This window comes from Phasianus colchicus, chromosome 1, assembly GCF_987193195.1.
Source record: "Phasianus colchicus chromosome 1, bPhaCol1.hap1.1, whole genome shotgun sequence".
Taxonomy (NCBI): Eukaryota; Metazoa; Chordata; class Aves; order Galliformes; family Phasianidae; genus Phasianus; species Phasianus colchicus.
The window spans coordinates 74,972,780-74,999,189 of record NC_143436.1 but is presented as its reverse complement, the minus strand read 5'-3'; the positions used below and the strand labels follow the sequence as shown (position 1 = coordinate 74,999,189).

General features: G+C 43.0%; 1 protein-coding gene across 4 annotated transcripts in view; it reads right to left on the bottom strand.

Moving 5' to 3' along the window:
* LOC116237221 (potassium voltage-gated channel subfamily A member 6-like) overlaps positions 1-26,410 on the bottom strand; it is a 48,537-nt gene that overhangs the window by 5,363 nt on the left and 16,764 nt on the right. For 3 of the 4 annotated variants that reach the window (XM_090148026.1, XM_090148021.1, XM_090148036.1), the window contains one exon: positions 14,678-15,112. The exons of the other annotated variant lie outside the window; for it this stretch is intronic. The gene's annotated coding sequence lies outside the window, so the exon portion shown is untranslated. The remainder of the gene's footprint in view (positions 1-14,677; positions 15,113-26,410) is intronic. 4 annotated transcript variants of the gene reach the window in all.

Sequence of the window (26,410 nt, the reverse complement as noted above, 5' to 3'; positions counted from 1 at the left end):
AGAGGGATTTGGCCTCTTCTCCCAGGCAACAAACAGGACCCAAGGAAATGGCCGCAAGCTGTACCAGAGGATATTTAGATTAGACATAAGGAAAAACTTTTTCTCTCAGAGGGTGGTCAGGTACTGGAATGGCCTGCCCAGGGAGTTGGTGGAGTCATCGTCCCTGGCAATGTTCAAGAGGCATCTGGATGAGGAGCTACCAGATATGGTTTAGTAGGTTTAGTAGCTTATGGTAGTAACGGTAATAGGAGGACGGTTGTCTTTTCCAACCTTGTGATTCTATGATTTTATGATTCTCTGGTTTGCCTTGTCAACACAGGTCAGTGCACATATGGCCCCCACAGATCAAGGGAGGAGACCTACATAGTCACCTTGCCACCATTGTAAAGGGTTGTGTCTTCTGGCAAGGTGCGCTGTCATCTCTGGCAAATGGCTTGGTCTAATCCTTGAGCAAGCATCGCAATAGTAATGTGCCTGAATGATATCTGATGTTTGTACGGGCAGCTCCCATGCTTTGGCCACTGCCCACATCATCTTCTCTCTGACATACTGCTGTTTTTGGTGAATCCAGTGGATTATATTTTCTGCAGGTGAATCTTTTAACCATCTAATTCAGATGAGTGTGTCTGCTTCATCATTTCCTGGCAAGCACATGGGCTGGTGTCCAGATATGTGGTAAGCATGTACTGTTCTATGCCTGACCATGTTCCAGATATCCACCTACATATCCTTGTGCCAGATTGGTCAGGCATGAATCTTCCAGTTCGAAGTGGCCTGCTGCACTATCCATAGTGCAAACATTCTGTAGACTGCCCAACTATCAGTGTAGATGTTCAAAACGTAGTCACCTGGTTCTTATGTGATGACCATTCTCATAGCCTAAAGCTCTGCCCATTGGCTACTCTGTCCATCCCCCTTTTCAAGCCACATTCTTTCTGTTGAGAGATGGTATGCAATTGTTCACCACTTGCTCATATTGCCTTTGCTGGACTCATCTACACACCATGCATCTTCAGGGATTGGATACTTTCTTCCTAGTACAGTACTCTTCTCTGACAGAGTGACCATGGTTTCTTCTGGTACATCACTACGATATGTGACTGAGCCCAATATCTTTTTAGTTCTTCTTTTAATGAATGACTACATTGACCCAGATAGGTGATCCAGCATGCCACTGTTTGTGCTTGGGCCACCACCATCTTAGGAATAGCTCTAAATCTTTTACCTAACTTTGAATGAGTAGTGTTGTTTTTACTATTACTTCAGCTGTGTATTTCATCAGTTCTACTGTCTTTAATGCTGAATATGTTGCTAATAGCTGTTTTTCTATCATACTGTATCTCTCTTCCACCCTGTGCCAGACCTGGGACTAGAACCCAAGTGGGGCATGGACAGAAACTTGCCACAGCCACAGTCGGCACAGAAAGCCTTTCAGGGTTATGTGTACATCTAATTTGATGGGCAGAGTGGGGCTGAATATGCTGAGTGCTTGCAATTGCTTCACAGCTAGTTGGGCTTGCTGGAAAGTGTCTTGTTCCATCTGTCCCCCAGTCCCTACCAGCCCTGAGATTTAGGCAGCCAGCTGAGGCTCCACAGGATGAACATCATCCCCTACCACCTTGCAAACAGGTAATTGGAGGGAACCAGCTGGCATACAGTGTTCCTGCTAAAGTGAACCCGTCCTCTCCTCCCATAACAACAATGGTGATGAACTGGGGAACAGAGAGTAATGCCAATGCAGGCCCACCTGCCCCACGATTCCCCTACTTTCCCAGCTGCCCCTGCAGAACAGGTACAGTGCTCTTCAGGGACAACTAGACAATGGTGGGGATGATGGTTCTTCCCACTTAGAGGTGCCACTGAAGTCTAGTCAGACTACCCTTAGCATTAAAACCTCCTCAATAAAGAATAAAAGATGGGTCACTGTCATTGGTGACTTACTACTGAAGGGAGCAGAAGGTCCAATATGCAGAACAGACCCACCAGACAGGTAGGTCTGCTGCATACCAGGGACCCAGGTTAAAAATGTAAGGAAGAAACTTCCTTCCCTAGTACAGCCCTCAGATTATTATCCCCTATTGTTATTTCAGGTAGGCAGTGATGAAATAAGAAGAACTCTAAGGATTATGACGAAGGACTGCAGAGCCTTGGGGCAACTGGTCGGGTTCAGGAGCATAAGATATGTTCTCCTCTATCCTTTCAGTTGTAGGGAATGATGAGGGACTGAATATGATAATCCAAACAGGGGTTGGGGTTTTTTGACCTTGATTTGATTTACATGAGACTAGGCCTGGTGGCAACAGATAGGAATAGCTTATCCCACTAGTGGAAAGGAGTTTTACAATGGGAGTTGGCACAGTTCATTGATAGAGCTTTAAACTAGGTATGAAGAGGGTTGGGGGTGAAACTGGGGTCACTAGAAAAGAGCCTGTATGTAACATGCCAATGCTTGTGGGAGATGCCAGTAAGATCCAACATTCGTGTATCTTGGTGAAAGAAGAGGATTGATGCACCTTTTTGCAAGAACACGAGGGTGGTGTGAGGTTGATTACTGTATGGAAACACCTCAGTATGGTCTAGAGGGTATTAGGGCTTCTCCCATCCAAAAGGTGGCACAGGTGAGGTGCATTTACACTAATGCACACAGCACGGGTAACAAAAAAGGACAAGCTGGAGGCCATTGTGTGGCTGGAAAACTATGATATAGTCGCTATCACAGAAATGTGGTGGGATGACTCAGCTGGAGTGCTGTGATTGATGGCTACCAACTTTTCAAAAGAGTCTGTTACAGGCCATCCAACCAGGATGAAGAGGTAGATACTTTATAGACAGTTGGGTGAGGTCTCATGGTCTCTACCCCTTGTTCTCATGGGGGACTTCAACTTCCCAGACATCTGCTGGAATTATAATATAGCAGAAAGGGAACAGACCCTAGAGTGTATTTGATAACTTCCTAACACAGATGGTGAGGGAGCCAACAAGGGGAAGAAAATTCCTGGACCTGCTGCTTGTTAACAGAGAAGATCTTGTTAGAGATTTAAAGGTTGGAGGCTGTCTGGGGCAAAGAGATCACAAAATGATAGATTTTCTTATCCTTGCTGAAGCACAGAGGGGAGTCAACAGAACTGCCACCTTGGACTTCTGGAGGGCAGACTTCAGTCTCTTTCAGACAATGGTTGAAGGAGTCCCTTGGGAGTAGTAGTTTTGGAGTGCATGGGAGCCCAGGAAGGCTGGGAATATTTTAAGGAAGTTATTTTAAATGTGCAGGAGCTGACCATCCCCCAAGTCATAGAAGACGAGTCAAAGGAGAAGGAGATGGGTCTGTCTGAACAGAGACCTTTGGCTGGAACTCAGGAACAAAAGGAAAGTTTATGGTCTTTGGAACAGGGGGCAAGCAACTTATGAGGATTACAGATACATAGTGAAGCTGTACAGGGAGAAAATTAGAAACGCCAAAGCCCAGCTAGAACTGAATTTGGCCACTAAGGTGAAAGACAACACTAAATATTTCTATGAATATATCAACAGTAAGAGGAAGGCTAGGACAAACTTCCACTATAGAGGGACCTGGATAGATTGGATCAATGGGACAAGGTAAACTGTATGAGTTTCAGTAGGGCCAAATGCTGAGTCCTGCATTTTGTTTGGAGCAACCCCAGGCAATCCTACAGGCTTGGAGAGGAACGGCTGGGACATTGACTGACAGAAAGGGACATTGATGCGTTGATGGACAGTCAGCTGAATAAGAGACAGCAGTGTGCCCAGGTGGCCAAGAAGGCCAATGGCATCCTGGCTTGTATTAGGAATGGTGTGGTGAGCAGGACTAGGGAAGTAATCTTTCCCTGTACTCAGCACTAGTGAGGCCCCACCTCCAGTACTGTGTTCAGTTTTGGGAATCTCAATTCCAAAAGGACATTGAGGTGCTGGAGCAGGTCCAAAGAAGGGCAACAAGGCTTGTGAAGAACTTGGAGAATATGCCCTACGAAGAGCAACTGAGGGCTGTTTAGTCTGGTGAAGAGGAGGCTGAGGGGAAACCATATTGCTCTCTTCAAATACCTGAAAAGTAATTGTAGTGAGAGTGGGGTTGGTCTCTTCTCACTGGTGATACGTGACAGGACGAGGGGAAATGGTCTTAAGTTGCACCAGGGGAAGTTTAGGTTAGATATCAGGAAAAACTTCCTTATGGAAATGGTTATTAATCACTGGAATAGGCTTCCTAGGGAGGTGGTTGAGTCACTGTTCCTGAATGCATTTAAAAACTGTCTGGATGAGGTGCTCAGGGACATGATTTAGTGGTGGTTGTTAGAGTTAGGGTAGTATGGTTAGATTGTGGTTGGACTTGATCTTTAAGGTCTTTTCCAACCTAAGTAATTCTATGATTCTATGATACTATGAGTTCACCAATACCCCTAAATGCTGAGGAATTCATGCAACTGCTTTGCTGTTGTATATATTGAGAATGCCCCATCTATAATTGCATTAGGCAAAACCTTGATCTTGCCTTACCAAATGACCCTCAGAAATTTGACTAATAGTCCCTGTCCTTGTACCTTTTGTGGGTTTATTGCCCATTCTTTTCCTTGCAAGTAGGCTGACAATGAACTTATTGTTTTTTCCAGCATTTCTATTGAGACAGAAGTAAGCATCAAGTCATCAATATAACAGTATGTTTTTATACAATCAGGCTTATTCCCATCCACCAAATCAAGTGCTACCAAATTATGACAGAAAGTTGGTGAGTGGACATATTCTTGCGGCTGGACTTGAAAGGTTCACTGTCTACTCTTCCAAGTGAAAACAAACTGGTCATATGTCCTATGAGGAGAGACTGAAGGATCTGGGGCTGTTTAGTCTGAGGAAGAGAAGGCTAAGGGGATTCTTCAGCAATTCTTCAGCAATTGGAACACTGAAGAATGCAGTAGCCAGATCTAAGATATAATGATAGGTTTCTTTTTCTCTACTTAATGTGTCCATGAGAGAGGCAATGTTAAGTACTGCTGAGTTAATTGCCAGGGTCACTTTGTTTAGTTCCCTGTAATCTACTGTCATTTGCCAGATGCTACAAGGTTTTCAGACCAGCCATATAGGAAAGTTGTAGGAACTGTGCAAGAGTCTTAAAATCTCTATCTTTTCCAATTCTTGAATTGTTCTGGTGATTTCTGCCTGTCCTTCCGGGAGCTTGTATTGCCTCATATTAGTGATCTGGCTAGGGCAATTGAATAGGCTGCAAGTTTGACTGTACTGTCTGGATACTAATACTTATTCATAACCTCTCCAATATTAGTTTGGAGAGTCAGTCCTCATAATATATCTATATCCAATATATACTCCTGGATTGGTGTGACAGATACCTTGTACTCCAGAGGAAGCAGGTATGCCACACCCGATTTTAACCAAATTTATTTGCATTACGGGGATCACTTTTCAACCATATCATCCCATAATGGCTCATGTACCAGGAAATTTTAATAGGTCACTACAAACTGCCAACATCTCAGCTCCCGTGTCCATTAATGTTATTAGTCTTCATATATTCTTTCAGGACTGGTATTTGTCAGCTTGACATAGGGCCTCCAGTTCCCTTTGCAGGCCCTAATCCAAAAGAACCTTGGCCTCCCCTTCATGCCATGAGTTGAGAAATCCCTAGGTCTTGTTCTTCTGGAGACTTGTCAACGGCCGCCCAAGCCCCCTGTTTCAGGCTGTCTTCTAGCCTATATGCCGGTGGAGGAATCCTATCTATACTTCTTTTCTAGTGTCGGAAGGTGTAAAACATTGTTTTTCATTTAGCTGCCTCCACTGGTTTAGGAGGACATGATTACGTTGGTTATAAACTTTGCTAAATTGTACCCTGCCTGTATGACATCATTCCACATTTGCTTTCAAGAGACTCTCACAGGCCCTGACTGTGGAATCCTTGTGAGGAATCTTCAGGCTTGGAATTCCCAAGATCAGTATTCCTTTTCCTGCATTAATTGAATGTTGCACTTTAATCTTAGGCCCTCAGCCTCTCTGAGGTCAGCCACTAGCTGAGCAGCAATTGAATTACTGCCCTGGAGGCTACTAAAGGATTTAAGATTGCTACAAGTGACCCAAAATGATGGGAGGGACCTTGCTGTAGAATCAGGTCTCTCATCCCCACAGTGAATTTGACTAAATCAGGACTTTCAAAAGTGTTCTCACAGATAGCCTCCCACATGCATATCTCCCAGATATAATCCTTGAGCTGTGCTACAGCATTCCATAGACCACTATAGATAGGCATATCCAGTTTATTAGGCCACGTTATTCAGCATGCAGCCATCAATCATTGAATTAATTAGTGTTTTTTTCTTATTATGCTGTACAGTAGAATATAGTCTTTGTCTGAGGGCAGGGTGAGAGGCAAGTTTAGAGATTTCCAGACCATTTACAACAATATTCTCATTTACAACAATAGCCCATAAGTGGAATTACCATGACAGCAGACCCTTGGTTTCTGCCTGATTATTTGCACTAAATACATTATTGAAGTTGCTGGATATGGGCAAGCTGTTACATATAGTGCCCTCTGGGCGGAGGAGCCACTGGTTGGGGGCATACATACCAGTCTATCTTCCATCTTTTTTGTTTTCTTTGTTCCTTTAGATCAGATCTCACAAGGATCCAGCTCAGGTAGAGCCTCAAGATTCAACTTCTTGTTTTTCTTGTCTACAAAATCAGGGTTATACAGGCCTGTTTGCTCAGGGGCCTTCATAGTTTCTAGACATATATTCTGGATTTTTTTCAAGGGAATAGCCAGAGTTGCTTATTTTTTACAGTTAATACGGGAAGCTGTTACTCAAGTCTTTTGATTGGGTGACGTAGCAATTAGTTTCTGTTTTCCAGTGTGTTCTTTGATAGGTCTAATCATTTCAAGCCATTAACAGAGTCCACATCTGGTGGACACAGCCAGCTGTCATTTTTTTGTAGTTAATATATTTCTACTAAGACCATGCAAGTATTCTGCCATGCAGGCAGTAAAAAATAGTGCTCCCATCCCACAAGGAGCACTGTTACCCTTATTGCAACCCATGATTTTACTTTTCTGTTGTTCTTTTTTTTTCTCTTCCCCATTGCACTGGGAGTGGAGTGGGAAGGGTGAACGAACAACTGTGTGGTGCTTAGTCATTGCCTGGTTGAACAACAATAGGATGTTTGAGAGAGCAATACCATACAAAAAAAGGAACACTACTGGTTATTCATTATTGAAGTGATGAACAAGCAAGTGAGAGTATGTGAAATGTTGGAAAAGAGAAAGAAGTGACATTATGTTGTAAGGGAACCTGTAAATTCTCCAGCTTGTTTCTGTTAGTGATCCACCAGTACAAGAGTATGTTGAAGAGGAAAGCATCTGCTTCATTAGGGTTATCCAATCAAGAATTCTTTTGCTGCAAACATGATAATAAAGGGGAAGAGATAAAACAAAACATGCATAAACATGAATCTGATAGGTAAGGGATAACAGAGGCAATGGCAAAGACCAAAAGTCTTCAGCCCCTTCTTAATGGGCCATCAAGAAACTCCAGACACAACTTTTGACAAGGCCGGCCTGTGCTTTGTAACTGATAAGAAGGGGAAAAACAGAGGAACAGGAAGATTTGGGATATTTGGTGAGGCCCTGTGGAACTGCAGAGAACTTGTTAAGGAACATTTATGGGAAGGGGATCAGGGAGAAACAAATGAGTGAACAGAGGTTCAATAGCAACAACACAGCAGCAGCAGCAACAGCCATGTCCATTGGCCTGGGATAGAAGCCCTTGGGTCTCTGGAGGCTCAGGGCTGGGCTCTAGCATCCAGAAAGCAGAAGCACTGGGTCCTGGAACTTCTGGAAGTGGTGTCTCTTAACATCCACCAATGAGAGCAGTAGCATCCACCAATAGGATCTCTTAACATCTACCAATGAGAGCTTGGAGTCAGGCAGCAGAACTTCCAGTTAGAGCATCTCTGCAGACACGTGCATATATGGTGTGCTTAAAAGTATTTTCAAATAAAAAAAGAAAAGAGCAACAAAAGCAACTGTGGAAACAATACATTTCAATTTGTTACTTGTTGCATGTTAAGGTAAGTAGTTAGATGTTGCCTGCACTGTTTCATGTCACCTCCTTTACTTTATGCTGCCACTGCATGTCGGTATTAAGATAGAATAAGAAAGATTTTACCAAGATTTGTGTAGTTCTGATGGAAAGAAAAGCCAAGACAAGCCCTTATCCCATGACCCCATTGTCCCATGCAAATGTGATGCTGTGAGGAATAGCTTGCCTGCACAAAAGTCTTCCCCTGTCATTGTTCCACACAACCTGTTTGCCTCCCAAACACTACACCTGTCTGTGCTCCTCCCATTGACTGAAAATCCTCTTGTACACATCAGTGCTGTGTCTCTCAACCCTAGATCTGCCCTGGGGTGTAACATCTTCAGAATGTTTTCTTTTGAGGGAGGCAACTCTGTAAGGAATGTCTTTCCATTTTCCTCACCAGATATTGCCAGGATGAGTGTAGGCAGTAGGCTAACAAGTTATGCAAAAGAGACAGAGGAGAGAGGCAATGCTTCTTCCTAGAACTACATCTTTATTTCTGCTCACTCTTCCTGTCCATCCCCATCCCACTTGTGAAAGGGAAGGGGGAGAAAAGGCCTTTCTGTGGCAAGTACTCTTCACGAGCATTTCTCCTCTCCCCTGGAATAGAAATGATGAGACTTCTAGAGCTCTTCTGATCACAAAGGAAAATGTCATTACCCATGAAGATAACGCCATGACAACGCCATGTTCCTGCTTGCATCTCAGTCTCTGCCTCCCTCCATAAGTTTCTACACCTCCTCCTCCTCCAGTCCTGGAAAAATTTGGTCTCAGTGCAAAAAAATCCTCGGGGATTTTTGTGGCAAATAGATCTGAGTACATTTCTTCAAGAATGGCAAAAAACACATCATGATATTAGAACAACCTCCTTGCAAAATTTTCCATCTCTGCTCAAAAAGTAGAAGAGCTTTGCAACAAAATGAAAGCAGTAATTTTTGACAGACAATGCAGAACATTTTCCACTAACTTCATGTCACAGAAGAGAGTTAACTAGATCAATTTATGCCCGTGACAGGGGGGTAGTAGGCCCCTGCCTTCCCCCCCCAGCCCCACAATGTGGGAAGGAAAAAGGTTAGGGAGATGGGAGACGGGCTCAAGGAAGGGAAAAAAAAAAAAAAAAAAAAAAAAAAAAAACAGCGGCAAAGATCTGTGGAGGAAAACTCATTTTACTATGATATCAGAATGCAAGATAACACAATATAATAGAATCCAATTGAAATTGAGACTAATAAATCAAATAAAATAGGAGAGAGATAGAGTTCCTGAGACTGAGTCAAACCTGGAAACCTTGGTACAGCTAGGAAAGCACCCTCCAGCACCCACTGCAAAGCAGTAAGAGAGCGCCCAACCAGGAAGGACCAAATCCCATGACTTCCGTGATGTACAGGGACAGGTACCCAGAATTGGAACAGTAACACTTTAACTCCCAGTGCACTACATGATGTTATGACGTGGAATACCAAAAACCAAAAATCACAAAACAAGGACACTTTGTTTCAGAATCAAATAATCTTCTCTTTGTTTCTTTTAGCACATTTCCAAAACTAGCCCAAGGTAGAAAACCAACATGAAAAAAATGCACTTTGAACAGTCTTAGGAATAACAAATAACCTTCCAGCAGGAGCAGAGAGAACCAGAGTCTTCTAAGGTAAGAATGTTATGTGCACAATGCTTACTGATATTATTTCAGGACCTTTTGTCACTGAATATAGACACTAAGCCCAGTTAAAAGTCAGTAGTGGAACCTGATATACCAAAATACGGCATACAGACTAATTCACATATTCTTCCCATCTTGATGACTGCAAAGAACAGAAATAACTTTCCCTCCTTTTGACCACTGAAAGAAGATGGTCTTTGAACATGAAGCAATGAGAAACAGATATAAGCACCAATCTTATCACATGAGCCTCTCTTCCCTTGGATGAAAACTGCTGAAATTCAGTGTAGCAGTGCAGAGAAGCTGGTTAAAAACCACAGTGGCCACTGATAAGGTGAGGGTGACAAGCGTGGCAGGAGTTATTACTTGGAAATAATCTCCGTTTGCTCCTGGTCTTTCTGGAAACCACTGGAGGACCACAAGTTTTTGACCTGATCAAGATTTCAGGACATGAATTTCATAAGTAGAAAAAGGAAGGTTAATAGATCCCACTGCTCAGTGATACAGGGAACCTACTGAGAAAGGACAAGAAAGACACAAAAAGGTTAATTGTTTTTCTTCTGCATTTGTTGATACCAGGATAGCTTGGGTATACATTGAATAGAAAGCAGCTTTGCAGGAAAACAAGTGAGCTTGTCATGGACCATAAAGAAAACTTGAGTTTATTGGATGCCCTTCAAGCAGAGAGTGTGAGGTCCATTCTGTGCAGTGTTAGGAAGGGAGTAGGGAGAATAAGGGAATTGATTCTTCCCCTCCATTTGGAACTTGTGAGGTTATAGCTGGAGTACTGTACCCTTTGAGTTCCCCAGCAGAAGAAGGATGTTGACACCCTGGAATAAGTTCAGAGAATGGACATTAGGATGGCAAGAAGGCTGAAGCATGATGTACAAAGGAGAGGCTGAGGAGGCTAACTTTATTCAACTAGGAGCAGAGAAGACCTAGCAGATGACTTCTTGTTATTTTGGCACTGGATGCAGATTAAAGCCATATTAGGTAATCTGGGAAGTGGAATGACTTTTTTTTAAAACTTTCTAAAGAATAAGGTGTTCCAAGGAAAGTGTGCATTTTCCAAGCTCCAACCACTCCCTGCAGTGTACAAAACACTGATATTTTATTGTCTTACTGGAATGTGATCAACCTGGGACATTCAGGGGAAGCTCCTCAAAAGAAAATATGAGTTTCAGGATTAACAAGAATAAAGGAAAAAAAGATTGCTACTAGTCTTGGAGTCAAACTCCAGATATGTTGTTGGGCACCTAATATCAAATTAAAACAAGTGTTTAAGCTCTGTGCACAACTCAACGCTATGAATCACACCTTTTTTTCCCATGACATCTCTCCTCTTGGAGCTGTCTCATCCACCTATACTCAACAGTTTCTTAATGGCTGCCAAACCAACCCTCAGCTCCGTAGATAGGATCTTAAGTGAGGAGAAAGAACAGCAGCACCACTCTTCTTTTAAAAATTGAATTGCCTGAACAGGCAAAAGTTGCCTGAAAATAAAACTTCATGAATCACCCCTCAGAGTTTAATGAAATATGCATACGGTTAACCTTGGATGTTCCTGCTGGGTCAGGCTTGCTGTGAAGATGTCAACACCCAATGCATTACGGTGGCAACAAACAAATACTACGCAATCTTGTACTCATGAAAATCCTTAGTCATTCAGGTGCTATGCTAGAATAAGCATGGGACCAACTGTACTTGGCCTGTGGAATTCTGCTAGCCTCCTTAAGATAGCACAAAGGCAGTATAGCTATTCCAGCACATCAGCGTTTGTGGAGCCAGACTCTAACTTTCAATGTTTTTTTTTTTTCTGATGAGCAATCTCACAAAATGCTGTTTCAGCACCAGGGACATGCCCATTAATGTGTCAAAAAAATTCCTTTACTGTGTCAAAAAATACTCCTTTACTACTACAATATTCAGTCCACCTCTCTTTATTTCTGACTCTCTGTTCCCCTGCGTATATTTCAATATATAATTATATATAATTCAAGGCATAAAGAATATGATGACAAAGCCCAGAGTTCACTTACTGCACAGTACACTGAATCCCATTGAATGCACCATGGAGATAAGAGTCTGATGTCAACCTTTCACAGCTAGACCAACAGAAGTAAATTTATGCAGGTGTTCTTTTTTCAACCCTTGAATTTCTATCAGTGACCAAAATATTGAAAAAGCAGAACATAGACTGGAGATGAAAGGAGTTCACCGGTAACATCACTTACCTACATTTGTATCAGTTCTCTGAACAGAGTCAATTTGGATGCTAGCTGCTCACAGCTACTGAACAGTCAAATCTTCACTTTGATTCTAACAAGGTCATTTTTTAAAAAAATGTATTTCATCGGCATTATTAATGACAGAGAATTTGTATGCTTTGCTGCTATTTCTTGCTTTATGGTCTTTCAGGAGAATATTAGAAAACATAGGTGGCAATTATGCCTCTTCATGTTTTATGTTTAGCCATATACTGGGGATGCAAGATCCAGGTGAAATATCACATAAATTTATTTATGCCCTACCATAGTGGAAATGCTAAGTCACAATCTGAAACAGTGATTGACCACCTGGTAGGAAGGCAAGGCCAATCTAGGGGAGCTAAGGTAGATAGAATGCACCTGAGTGACTGGAAGGCATGGAGCCAGGATTCACCCCTTACACTTACACATTTAGGTGTGAGTCAATTACATTTCTATTGAGGGCCATTGTAACTTTCAGCTATCCACCATGATACATGAAGACTTTCCTTGAACACTGTAGGAGAAATGCTACGTCATGGCTTGATATGGTGATTGAGCACCTGGTGAAGGGGTCTGGCTGGCCTAGGGAACACAGGAAAACTCTTTGCACCTGTGCTCTCCATAAAATCAGAAGTGGGGGGGGGGGAATGTGGAGCCACCCTGGACTTATGCAAGGGTGTCATGGTTTTATGATTTTTATTATTGGTATTACACATCATGTTAAGCACTGGGATTTAAAGAGTTAATGCCCCAGTTTCATGGATGATCTCTTTTTCTGCATACCTGTTTCTCAGAAGAGAACTACTACATATCCCAGAAGACTTTCACTGTTTGTTTCTGTTTTCCGTTTAGAGGGAGAGTTAACACTGCTCACAACTGGTGAGACTGTTTCTCTTCTTTTACTGCTTGTCACCGCGACGTGTGCTCCCTAGCCATCACACCTTCAGTATTAGAGTAAGGCCTTTGGTTTTGAACTTTCGCTCATTTTATCTGATTTATTAGCTTTAGATGCTATTGTATTGTTATCTTGCGTTCTGGTATCATATTTAGTAAATCAGTTTTCTCCCTTAGCTCGTTGCCACTGTTTTGTTTTTAGGCCTATCTCCCTGCCTTTTCCCCTATTTCCCCTTCCCTCTCTCCAGCTTGAAGGGTTTCCACAGTCAGGGCCAGTGAGAGCGACTTGTTGGCAAATGTGGAACAATCTAATAAAAGCAGGGGGCCAACCACAAAAGTTAAATAGACAAATGAATCATGTATTACTAAATTTATGGTGGCAGTATCATGCTAATCAATGTTTTAAGCCTACTCCAAAGAGAAGAGAAAGTGTAAGAAGAGTAGAGTGAGTCCCCACCCAACCATGGAATTTAGAAGGTGTCTTGGAACCTGCGATGTGAAGGCAGCTGCTCCAAGTGGTCCAGTTGGCCACTGCAGGGGTTTCCTCAGAACAAGATCTATGTCTAGATACATTAATGGCATGAAATGAGGGCTAAGGTACTCCTAGAGTCCAGGCCTTCTTGGGGGACTAGAGGCCATATACTGAACTGACTATTGGTTCCAACTGAATCTATTGGTCCCAAAAGAATATATAACAGGTAGGTACTGGAGCTGAAACATCTGTAATTAATGGCATTCCGTCATGATTTCCAGGCACCTGTAGTGTTATAGAAGCATTTGGAGGGAAATGATTCCAGTAACCCAAACTTGGTTGATCTTAGCTATTGGGTATCTATGCCCACAGGAGTATCAAGTATCTACAGCTCCAATTCAGGTATATACATTGGATATAAATATACTATAGAGACTGGCTCTTCAAACTAATATTGGAGAGTTCAGGTTAGAAGTTAGAAGTTTTAGTTTCTGGGCAGCGCAAGCAATTTTGCAGGTATATGTGAAGCATGTGCCTGTTTGGTTACCCTAGCTGTGTCAGATCACTAATAACATTGAATGGTTTGGGTTGCAAGGGACCTTTAAGATCCTTTAGTTCCAATGCCCCTGCTGCAGGCAGGAACACCTCCCTCTAGACCAGGCTGCTTAAAGCCCCATGCAGCCTGGCCAGAATGCCTCCAGGGAGGGGGCATTCATAACCTCACTGGGTAACTTGTTCCAGTGTCTCATCATCCTCACAAGAAAGAAATCTTTCCTGATATCAAGTCTAAATCTACCCTCTTCCCGTTTAAAACCATTTCCCCTTGTTGTGTTCTAAAAAGTCCTCCCCAGCTTTTCTGTAGGCTCCTTCCATTACTGGAAGGTTGCTATAAGGTCTCCCCAGAGCCTTCTCTTCTCCAGCCTGAAAAGCCTCAGCTCTCTCAGCCCATCCTTGTAGAGGAGGTGCTCTAGCCCTCTGATCATCTTTGTGGCTCTTCCCTAGACTTGCTCCAACAACTTCATGTTCCTCTTGCATTGGAGGCTCCAGAACTGGACATAATACTCCAGGTGGGGTCTCACAAGAGCAGAGTAGAGGGGCAGAATCACCTTCCTCAACCTGCTGGTCACATTTCTCTTGATGCAACTCAGGATATGGTTGGCCTTATGGATAGCAAGTGCATGTTGCTGGCTCATGTTGAATCTCTCATCAGTCAGCACTCCCAAATTGTTCTCCTTAGGGCTGCTCTCCAACCATTCTCCACCCAACCAGTATCTGTGCTTGAGATTGCTAAGTTTTTTCAGGTATGACTTACCCTTGGTGAAGCCATGTTGGTTATCACTAGTCACCTCATCTTCATTTTCCATTTGCTTCAGTATGGCCTTCAGGAAGATCTGCTCTATGATCTTACTGTACATAGAGGTGAGAGTGACTGGCCTGTAGCTCCCTGGATTTGTTTTATTTTTTTCCTTCTTAAAAATGGAGGTTATGTTTCCCATTTCTCAGCCAGTGGGAACTTCAGCAGACTGTCATGACCTTTCAAATGTGATGGATAGATAGTGGCTTGGCAACTTCATATGCCAGTTCCCTCAGATCCAGGGATGGATCTCATTGAGTCCCATGGACTTGTGCATCTTCAGGTTCTTTAGATGGTCTTGAACCTCATCTTCACTTCTAGCATGTATATCTACTTTCTCCAAGTTCTTGCCATTGCTGTCTGCAACCTGGGTGGTGGGGCTAGAGCCCTTGCCTGTGAAAATTGAGGCGAAGAAGTCATTGAGCATCTCAGCATTTTCTCTATCCCTAATGACCAGGTCTTCAGTTTGCTTCTGCAAAGGGCCCACATCCTCCCTGACCTTTTTGTCACTGATATACCAGTAGAATTTCTTCTCATTTGCCTTTATGTCCCTGGGTTTTAGCTTTCTAGCCTGATCCCTAGCTGCTCAGACAACTTAGTAGTCTTCCCAGGTAACCTGTTCCTGCTTCCACTCTGTATAGACTTTCTGAGCTTAAGTAAGTCCAGGGGCTCCTTGTTGATTCATGGAGGCCTGCCTTCCTTTTTCTCTGCATGCACTGCTTCTGGGCTTGAAGGAGATAGTCTTTGAATACCAACCAGCTTTCCTGTGCCTCTCGTCCCTCCAGGGCTTTATCCCATGTCACCCTGCCAACCAGTTCCCTGAAGAATTCTAAGTTTGCTCTCTGAAGTCTGGTGTAGCAAGCTTGCTGTGCACTCTTTTTGATACCCTCAAGATCTTGAACTCCGCCACTTCATGATCACTACATCCAAAGCTGCCCTTGAGCTTCACATTACTCACCAGCCCCTCCTGGCTGGTGACGACAAGGTCCAGCATAGTACAGGAACCCACGAGGAAAGGTGCTACTTGGAAGAGGAAGTTATCAAAACATTCCAGGAACCTCTTTGATTTCTGGAGCATTGTTGTGTTGTCTCTCCAGCAGATATCTAGGTGACTGAAGTCCCCCATGAGGACTATGTTTTGTTAATGTGAAGCTACTCTTATTTGTTTATAGAGAGCCTCAACCACTTGGCCTACCTGATAAGGGAGCCTGTAGCAAAGCCCCACTACAATGTCTACTTCCTCTGCCTTCCCTTTAACTCTAATCATAAGCTTACTGTCAGCTCCTTGTCTATTCCCAGGTGGAGCTCTATGGACTCCCGGTACTCACTGATGTAGAGGGCAACAACCCCTCCCCTTCTTCCCTGCCTGTTTTTCCTAAAGAGTTTATACCCATCTATTCCTACATTCCAGCCATGAGAGTCATCCCACCATGTTTCAGTGATGCCAATGACATCATAGCCCTGTAGGCACATACATAACTCTCCTGCTTGTTCCCCATGCTCTGCGCATTGGTGTACAGGCACTTGAGTTGGGCTCTCATTGAGGCTGATATACCAATTAGAGTTACCGTGTCCTGAACTTTAGGTGCTGTGATCCTATTCCAGGCCAACAACATCCATTACCATTGTCAGCCTCAAAGTGGGATGGTTTGAGGATTTCCCCCCACCCCAGCAATTCTCATTTAAAGCCCTCCTGATTAAATTGGAAATCTTGCTGACAAAGATGATCTTTCCTTTGTCTAACAGATGAACCCTGTCCTCCCCCAGAAGACCAGAGTTCTCGAAATTAGTTTCATTACATGAAGTAGCCAAAGCCCTTTTCCCAACACTACTCCCTTAGCCATTTGTTGATTTCTTCTTAATTCTGTCAGTCCTTTCCCTCCCCATTCCCCTAACCCAGAGGACTGATGACTACCTGTGCTCCCAAGTTCTTCACTGCTGCTTCCAGCTGCTTGTAGTTCCTCTTGATATTGTTAAGGTTGCTGATGGCTGTGTCAGCAGTGCTTACATGAAACAGCAGCAGCAGGCAGTAGTCTGTGGAAAGCACAAGGTCTGCTTGTTGCAGGCCCTAGCAAGCAGAAGACTTCCCTAAATAGCAGGTCAGGGTGACAAACAGGTGCCTCTGTACACCTCACAAGAGAATCACCTGTCAGTTTTTCTTAGTCACAGTAGTTGTTATGCAATGGGGAGCTGATCTGGCTGCCTTACTCAGTTCGGACAACTTACCTGTTATTGTTTCTTTTTCCTTCTCAGCATAGGGAACAGTGAAGTGGTTCTGTAGAGGCACCTCAGGCTTTGACACAGGCTTTTGCCCCTTGTTAGTCTTTCTCGTGATAATTTGCCATTTCTCATCACTGTTTATTCCTTCCCCCCCCCCCCCCCCGCCAGCTGCATATGCCAGTTAGGGAGTTTAGGCTGTTGATTCAGTGCAGTGTGTCCTTGAATCTGATTGACTCTCCCTAGCTCTGCCTCCTTGATAGTGTACAGCCTTTTGACTGTCTCCTGCAGGTCATCCACCTGGGCTCATCTTGCACAGACAAGGTTGCCACTCATCTCTGCTCTTGGAGAAAGGTCCAGACACTTCCCACAGGCCATGTTCTGCACAGAACTTCTTCCTTTTAGTGGCTCTGTCTGAGTGGAGGCACTGACCATGACCAGGGTAGGTGGTGCATACCCCCCTGCCAGAGCTGCAGCCTACTTTTGAGAATGAGTGCCCCTCACTTCTGAAGCTGGCAAAGCCTCAGTGCCCTGTCTCATGAGTGCTGCTATGGCTCTGGTTGTTACAGTACAGGTGGGAGTACAGGTGACACCCACACTCTTTTCCCACCACTAGTCACTGCCCTCCCTGAGATTTCTTTTAAGGGTGCAGGTGTGGCCTCTGTTGCCCTGGCAATGCCCCAGGCTGTTTCAGCCTCTGTCATGAGAGCTGCCTGTTCTTTAGCATCTCAGTTGCTGTGGAACTGCAGGAATTATTTGCCTGTACTTGGGAGGGAAGGCAGTGGGCCTTTCAGGTCCTACCACGAGTATGTATGTGCATTCTCCAACCATCTGCCACAATTTGGTGGCATATGATTTGGTGGAATGGGATAAACCTAATAATGTAAAGCTATGTCATTATAACGATGATTTAACGTTAACCTCTTCCTCTTTGGAAGCGCTGAAGAAAGAGATAAGATCATTGTCAGCTTACCTGTAGGAGAAAGGATGGGTTATGAACACATAAGAACTCCGAGGCTCTAGACTGTCAGTAAAATTTTTGATACTTATTTGGCTAATCACTGGTCTTACCCAATGATATTGATAAAATTCAAACCAATCACAGCAAAAACAAACAAACAAACAAAAAACCCAGGAATTTTCTGGGCACATTGGGGAACCCTACCTCATGCAGATCTTAAGACCTCTATATTGATTAATTTTGAAAGGCAAGTTGTGGGAACAGGCACAAGTTAGTCATGCTAAGCAACTGTGTTTATTTATTTGATCCCACTCTCCCTGCTGAACAGGACATACATCTGACTCAGGAAGGGCTTGGTTGGGGATTGTGGCAGTGCCAGGTTTCTGTCTGGACCCCAGACAGTTCTCGGTTTCAAGTATGGCATGGAGCTGAAGAGAGATACTGTATATGACTAAGAGGCAATTATTGCCACGTTCTGCATTGTAGGCAGTAGAACCAATAACACAGACAGCAAAGGCAGTAGTAAAAACAATGCTGCCAATTCAGGAATGGGTGAAAGATCTGGCCCATATTCTTAAGACAAGGATGTCATAAGCCCGAATGGTGGCATGATGGGCCACCTATCTGGGGCAACACAGCTGTTTGTCCTTGTTGCCACTGAATCGCAGAAAACACTTGGCCTAGTGACGTACCACAGCAATGCACCCTAGGAGGTGTCTGTTACTGCACCAGAGAAGAGTCCCATTGAAGTGGGAAGGTATCCAATTCCAGAGGATGCCTGATGACACAGATGGGTCCAGCAGAAGAAATCCAAGTAAATGATGTGTGGTTGTGTATCATACCTCAGCCAAGAAAATCTGGTTTGGAGAAGGAAATGGACAAAGTAGCCAGCAGGATGAATTTTAAGCAGTGTGAATGGTTGTGATCCAAGAATCAGGTGATAGTGTGTTGAACATCTGCAGGGATAGCTGGGCAGTATACTGAGGTATCACACTTTGGATTGCACAGTAGGCTGCTCAGGACAGGACTATCCATGCCCAACCAATCTGGGGTTGAGGCATGTGGATTGATAGATGGAACATGGTTAGACATAGAATAGTATATGCCTACCGTGTATCTGGCCATCAGCCCTTGCAGTCACCTGGAAATGATGAAGCTGGCACATTGGCTCTGGTCAGATGGTTGGAAGATCCACCAACAGAGAACATTGCTGACTGGTTGCATAAGAATTTGTGACATGCCAGACAAAAGATGATGTAGGCAGAAGTAAAAGCATGGGGACTGTTTGTCTCAATGTCAGGTATTGTACAGGTGTGTTATGATTGTGAAGCTTTCTCCAGAATGTGACAGAGGCCGCTACTGGAGATAACAGCCCACCTTGGCAGTGGACACAACCCCTTGCAGAGATGGCAGATTGACTGTATGGCAGATCCCCTCCCTTGGTCTGAAGGGGCCTGGTATGATCTGGCCTGTGTTGATACAGTGAGTGGACTACTGCATACCTATCAAGGTAGCAAAAGCACATCAACCCTACACCATCAAGGCACTCACCAAACTGATGGCAACATATGGTACTCGTCAGGTCATTGAGGGTGACAAAGGAACACATTCTAAGGGTATGCGATACAGAAGTGGGTCGAGGAAAATAACATAGAATGATAGTCCCATCTGCCCTATATTCTGACAGGAGGAGGCCTGCTAGTGTGATATAATGGCATTCTAAAGGTCACTCTGAAGACTGACTCCCAGCCCCTGCAGGTGTGGACCAAACAACTGCATGAGATACTGAGAGATTTAAATGGAACTCCCAGAGGTAGTCGACCTAGTGCCTTCTGTATATTACAAACTACTTGGGCCTCCCCACTTAGGATCCAAATTAAGGGAAATTATGTATGCTTGAAACTACAAGTTGAAATGCTGAATAATCTTAATCTCCCTTCCCCTGAGGACCTTGAGCTGGGGACCAATGAAGTAAAGCGGCCTTGGGAGATGCAGGTATGACCAAAATAGTGCAGCCTTGCTCTTGCACCATGGGGGAATATACTATAAGAGGTGGGATCAGTAATTCCACAAATAATCAGTATATGGATCCCAGAAATTATAATACAAATCCTGATTTTCACTGGGAAGGGAACACTGATGGTGTTGCTTTAGCAGGTCAGAACACCCCCTCTGGTGTCTAATATAATTATCCAAACATCAATATGAGACCAGAAGATGTAGTACAAACTTCCTGGACATGTCCCTGTTCAGAAATCCTGACCCAGGATGGTAGTACTGTGCATATTTTACCTTGGAGGACAGATGTGCCTGTTCTGATACCAATTATACATTTGTTTTACTCTGAGACTCATGCCCTGCAAGACCAGTAGCAGGAGCAACATCACTGAACTCTGATGCTCTCCATCATCACTGAAGTGACACTGTAACATTCTGCTCTTCAGTGGCCCCTGGTAGTGGACTTTATTGATGGAAAAATATCCTAGACATTCTGGAAGTATCTACTGAATAAATCGTGCAACATCTATGAACCTTGTGTGTGATCCAGTAACAACTACTAAGCCTGCACACACAAGTTAATTGATTTACAGACTTCTGTGTATTCTATATGGGTATTATTGATTGTATATATTGTAATTGTAATGTATGGGCTCATACATACATTAGCACACTCTTTTTTGATAGTTATAGGCAGGATGGTACAGGGTGCTTCAGAGGTCTTTTGTTTTTCAGCTAGTCAATTTTTCTGAGAGTTAGGAAACCTGTTATCTTGAAAATTCAGTGTCTTGAAGCATAGCTAAAGTTCCTATTTGAATGCTTTTGTGTAGGTGCTGACTCAGATCTGCTGCAGGGCTTTTATAGTCTGTGGATAGACTGAGGCACACATGTATACTGTATCTATGTCTGCTATGGATCTGATGTTTTATTTTCCCATTCTTCAAGTTCCCCAACTGTAGAATGGAAATGCTGTCTTTTTGTCCTCAGCATGCACTTGGCTGTTTATCAGCAATAAAGATTTATAGGAACAACAGGAGTTGTTTTTTCAGCAGATAATGCAAACACTCCTTTTTCTTATAGTGAGTCACAGGTAGCGTTGGGCAGGACTGAAAAGTTGAACTGGGGTTAGTAATTCCAATAGCTGTTTACAGAGGGACCTTCAGTCCACTTCTGTGTAAGCCTGTTTTTATTTTCACTGGGCTGTAACTTCCATGAAGGGCATCCTCATTTTCACAGCTGGAAGCAGGTTAGGTGGGATGCTGACACTCTCTATGTGTCCTTGACTGCTATTGTCACTGGAATTTTTTTGTAGAGATTTTAGTGAAACAGAATTGGACTAATAGCAAGCATGTTTGAAAATCCTGCCTCTTGCTCTAGGCTGGATTATTATTTGACAGTGAAAGAGCAACAGGAAGAAAAATTCCTTTGAATCATGATCGGTGGATCAGGGACAGGTGAGGTCTAAATGATCTTGCTATTGATATTTACACTGCTCTTTTTGTCCATATTTCATGTCTTTAAGTAATGCTTGGGGATCCCCTGTATGTATGGCACTTAGGAACTGCTACGTGCCATCTCTATTCACAATCCTACATGTGGAGCCTACTGAAGAAATGTCTTTCCTCATGGTTCTTTCTTTTAATGCCATGGCTCATCAAATCTTAGCAACTTTTCCATGACTTAGTGGCTTTTGGTTTATTAATGTTTCACCATGCCAACCTGATGTATCTCAGCTGTGAAGGCAAAATGGAATACTGCTGCATGTAAAGGGCTAGAGTTAAACCACGGGGAGGAAAAGTGAGAAAGGGAAGCTGGGTGAGAGGTGCTGGACAGCCTTGCTTGCTGCTCCTTGGGAGGGTAGCAGAGGCAAACAGTGATGGCTGTTGTTACTGCTGCCGTAACTGTGACAGCAGTTTTCTCTTCCCTCTTCTCAGCAGCCACCAGAATGGTTTCCCAGGGCTCTGGTACAAGCAGAGGAGATAGGACCGTGGCTATTTTGCTGTCCACAGCAGGCTGTTGCCCTGAGCAACTGATGGATTAGACTCTGGTTGTCAGTCAAAGCAAAACTCAACTTACTTCATCTTCTCAGCTACTCTGAGATGAAATAATTAATCTCAGTGATTTTTATTTTTTATTTTTTTAATAAGAATAGTCATTGTGGAATTTTAATGTAAAATCATTGACTGCAGTGCTCCCACTATATTTTCTTCGTGGGATACTTTAAATTAAGAGAAATTTGCAAACATTATACCAGACGATCCTCAAACACTGTTTAGAAGACTTTGAAATCTGTTATGCAGTCCAAATTATGATATCACTGGGTTGGTTCCATCTTTGAGCCATAGATGGGACTGGGCTGAGTAACTCTGTGATGCTACATGAGTGTATGCACCTAGTATGTACCCATGAACATGCGTGTAAAGATTTGAGCTCCCTTCAATCTGTGTTTGATAGCTGCAGGCTGCACAAGCTCCAAATTTTTGCATTCATCTTAGGTAGAATGCAAGAAATGTGGTATTTAGATAGACAACTAAATATGGTTTTGTACAATACTTTGAATATACAGAACATGTTGTAAGCATGACTACTATTAATTAGTTTCAGGCTTTCCCAATAGTTTCTCAGCAGCAAGATGAAGCAGTTGTTCTGGAGGCTGCTGTGTAGCTGCTAGGCTAACCCCTCAGGGGTGAAGTGTACTGTTATTTATTCAAGCAAAATGTCCACAGAAAGCAGATGGTGTTATTTCTTAGTAAAGACACAGAGAATCAGCTCGTGTGTCTGCATGGAATAATCTGTACAATTACTCTGAATTCTGGAAAGCCTGGAAATTCAGAAGAGAAACCTGTGATAGGACAAAGTTCACCTCATGCTTATGCTGTCAGAAAATGTACCAAAAGCCAGTGACAAACTTCTGTGTGGCACAGTGCCATTCTATGGGCCATGGAGGTATTCCACAGGCAACATGTGGATGTGCTGACTCCACTGTCAAACTTACAAACTTACAAAGGTGAGTTGACCCCTATTTTCATGGGAGGTGGGAAGGAAAGGTCTGCCTGAACTGGCATTTAATTTATTTAAGCAGTTCCTTTACTACTGGAGGGAGATAAATGAGATCACAATGACATGATGGGATGGCTCCTATGACTGCAGGGTTGGAATGGAAGAATACAGGATCTTTAGGAAGAATAGACCTTCAACTAAAAAAAAAATAAAAATAAAAATAAAAGTAGATTTAGAGTAGACTTTAGGAAGAAATTATTTACTCAGAGGGTGGTGAGGCACTGGAATAGGTTGCCTAGAGAAGCTGTGAATGTCCCATCCCTGGAAATGTTCAAGGCCAGGGTAGATGGAACCCTGGGCAAACCTGGTCTGGAGGGAGGTGTTTCTGTCCTCAGCAGGGAGTTGTAACTAGATGGTATTCAACCCAAGCCATTCTGTGATTTAGTGTAGATATCGGTGTTGAAGTGTGTCGTGAAACCTCCACAGACTTGGGTTTTACACATTGGCTGTGTGGAAGCACATCTTCTTCTCTAAATAAACAAGTCAGAAACTTCCCTCATAACAGAAATAAATTCTTTTTTTAAGCAGAGCATTTATCAGCTTGTCTTGCTCCAGTTATTGGAGGACTTGATTCAATATACATACTCCTTGAGAAAAATTAGGACCAAATGAGGCCAAATACTGTTCAACCATTTTACTGCTAATTCTAAGTAGTTAAGGAATGCAGAACAGATGGGGAACTTAGCAATAGTAAAGTGAGGAATACAAGCAAATGGGTTATAAAGCAGAGATAGGCACGACCAGGGATCTCACAGTGTCTTATTGGTCCATAGGGAGCTGCAGGCCTTGTTGACCTGCGTGGCTGAAGTTTGGTGGAGGGGGTATACATTCTACTCTTTGGGTTTTTATCCTCTTCATAATGTTATTTTGTTTGCCAGGGGCAGTCGTTGGTTGTCAGGGGCACTTATGTTTTATTCATCAGGAGAAACAGTAATGCTTGATTTAGTTGTTAGGGTCAATGACATGTCCAGAGTACATGCCCCTCCCACTGGGCAATTGGTAGTTGATCACGTAACTGTTGCATGACAGGCAGATAGCTATGTGCATTGACTGTATGTGGACCTCTCCTCCAAAACAACCCACATAAGTAAGCTTGAATGCCCAAAAAGGAGCAACAGCTGAAAATGGTTTATCCTGGTTTCTCAGCCACATATATATCTTACCACTGTGATCATGGTAAACATTAATGACAAAAGCTTGCCAAGCAGATTAGATTTTGGACAGGTGCTTCTGAACAAACTTTGAACCAAAAATTGTTCCAGCTTCTCACACTACCCAGTGGCTCAAAGTTTCTTAACACAGTCCCATGCTGGTCAAAAGGACAAAAGCATTGAGGAGAATAAGGGAAAGGGAAAGACACGTGTCTAGGGCTGATTTATACAATGTCTGGACTGATCCATCAGAAGAGACAATGGTAAAATGCACAGTAGATACAACACTTTAGGCAAGTTGGATAAAGCAGGGGATCAAACAGGTTGAAAACATGAGTACTGTTAAAGCACATAACAAACAGCAGAACTTGCTTTCCCTGCAGACCGCTTGGAGGCCAGGAAAAGAAATCTAGTACCTATGCCGACTCCCGGAAATCCTTGGGTAATCCAAGTTAGGTTAGTCTCTTTATCATGTTCCAGACTTTCACATATAGTATGATTATAAGGAATAAACACATCAATGTTAGGGTTAGTAGGATTACAACTGGGTGAAGCACAGAAGTATAAATTCCTGTTGCTGTTGGTGACCATCCAAGACGTGTTTTGTACCAAAGGTGTTCTCCATCCTTCTTCACACTTTCCAGGACACAATGTAACTCTTTTGTATCACAGTGAACAGTAATTAGTTTTTGTCCATTGTCCCAGATGAGTTCTAGTAGTTGGCATAGATTGTCATAGATTGTCATGTTGCTGTAATTTATTTACTAATGCAAGATGCATTCCTGCAAGGGCAGGTAGTAAATCTTGACTTAATATGTAATTGGGTTGTAACAACTGATATGGTATAACTGGAACTGAGTAATTCCATAATGTTAGTAAAGTTACAAACACATACATATGAGCAATTGTTTGTGTCTATAGTAATGAGGTTCTCATATAGACACATCCTTTTCCAGTATAGACAAGCACTGTTTCAGGGGTCTCATCAGGATACATTCCCATACAGCAGATCTTTTGCTCAGTGTCAAGACAAATGTCTTGAACTTTGATAGTATTACTCTCACAAATAAATCCATGATGTTCCCGTCCAGTACATACACCAATGTTAACAGTTTACTATTTGTTTCCATTTGTTGGCCCATAGTTTGTGTTCTACTGAGTAGACTATAGTCCCATTTTGATTCAGTCCCAGTGCAGTGATACTCATTATATGGTATATACTGATGCATTGCATAGCAATAGGACAAAAGCTGTAGACAAGTTATTAACAGGATCATAATTAAAATAAACTAGATGCCACCAAGATTGAAATTTTCTTTCAAATTTATTTGCATTATCCTAAATCTCCTTCAGAATTTCAGTGGATAAAGTTCTTCCTCCACTTTCTCTTACAATTGCTGCTGCCATAGATTGATGGGGAAGAATGCAAGGGATGTTGTAATGCATCTAAGTCACTTGTTGCTGAGCTTAATTTATTTATAAGCATTTTGGCATCTGTGCTCTTTAGGACTCTCAGTCCTGTCCCCATGATGCCAGTCACATCTCTCCATGGTCATTTAGTTGGGGTAAGGGTTTCCCTGTGTAGTCTGTTAGCCATCCTGCATAGGATGTTTTTAGAAATAGTAAGCAGGTGTGTTTGTCTGCTGAGATATTGGTTTGCGTTGACAATTTTATGTGTTTAGGAGACTATGATGGATTAAACAACATCTGTTGTTGGCCTAGATTTCTGATTGCAACTTCATTGCAACTGATACCAACTTCATAAATCTGTGGGGACAGAGCCTTTTCACCATCCACTATAGCAGTAGGGTCAACGTAGGTGGGGTGTTTGTTGTTTGGTATTTAGTAATGCTCATTTTAAATTTAAATGATCATCCCAGGCCACTGCAAGCCCAGAGACAAACTATGAGAACAGGCTGTGTTAAGGTAAAATTGTACTAGCAGTCCCAGCTTTTAGTGGCACAAGCTTTCCTTCAATTTTCACTTGTTCTGGCATTAGTCACAGTGATTTAAGTTTCTTTCTCATGGATGGACTCATGGATTATCCAACACACTAACTTTAGTCTTTGTCCTGAATGCCTCAGGAGATGGGAGGAGTCAATCGGTACTATACTAGTTCTATTCAGCTTCTCACACAGCTCTTTCAAAACATGAGAGTGAGCGCAGCTTATTTCTGTGCAGTGAACAGGACCCACACAGGTAGGAGAGCCCCTGGAAACAAGACAATGGAGAAGTCTGGTCTAGGAGTGTAGAAAAGTTTCTTTTTGCTTCTGAAGTTTTTTGGAAGATGATATTAACAATGTC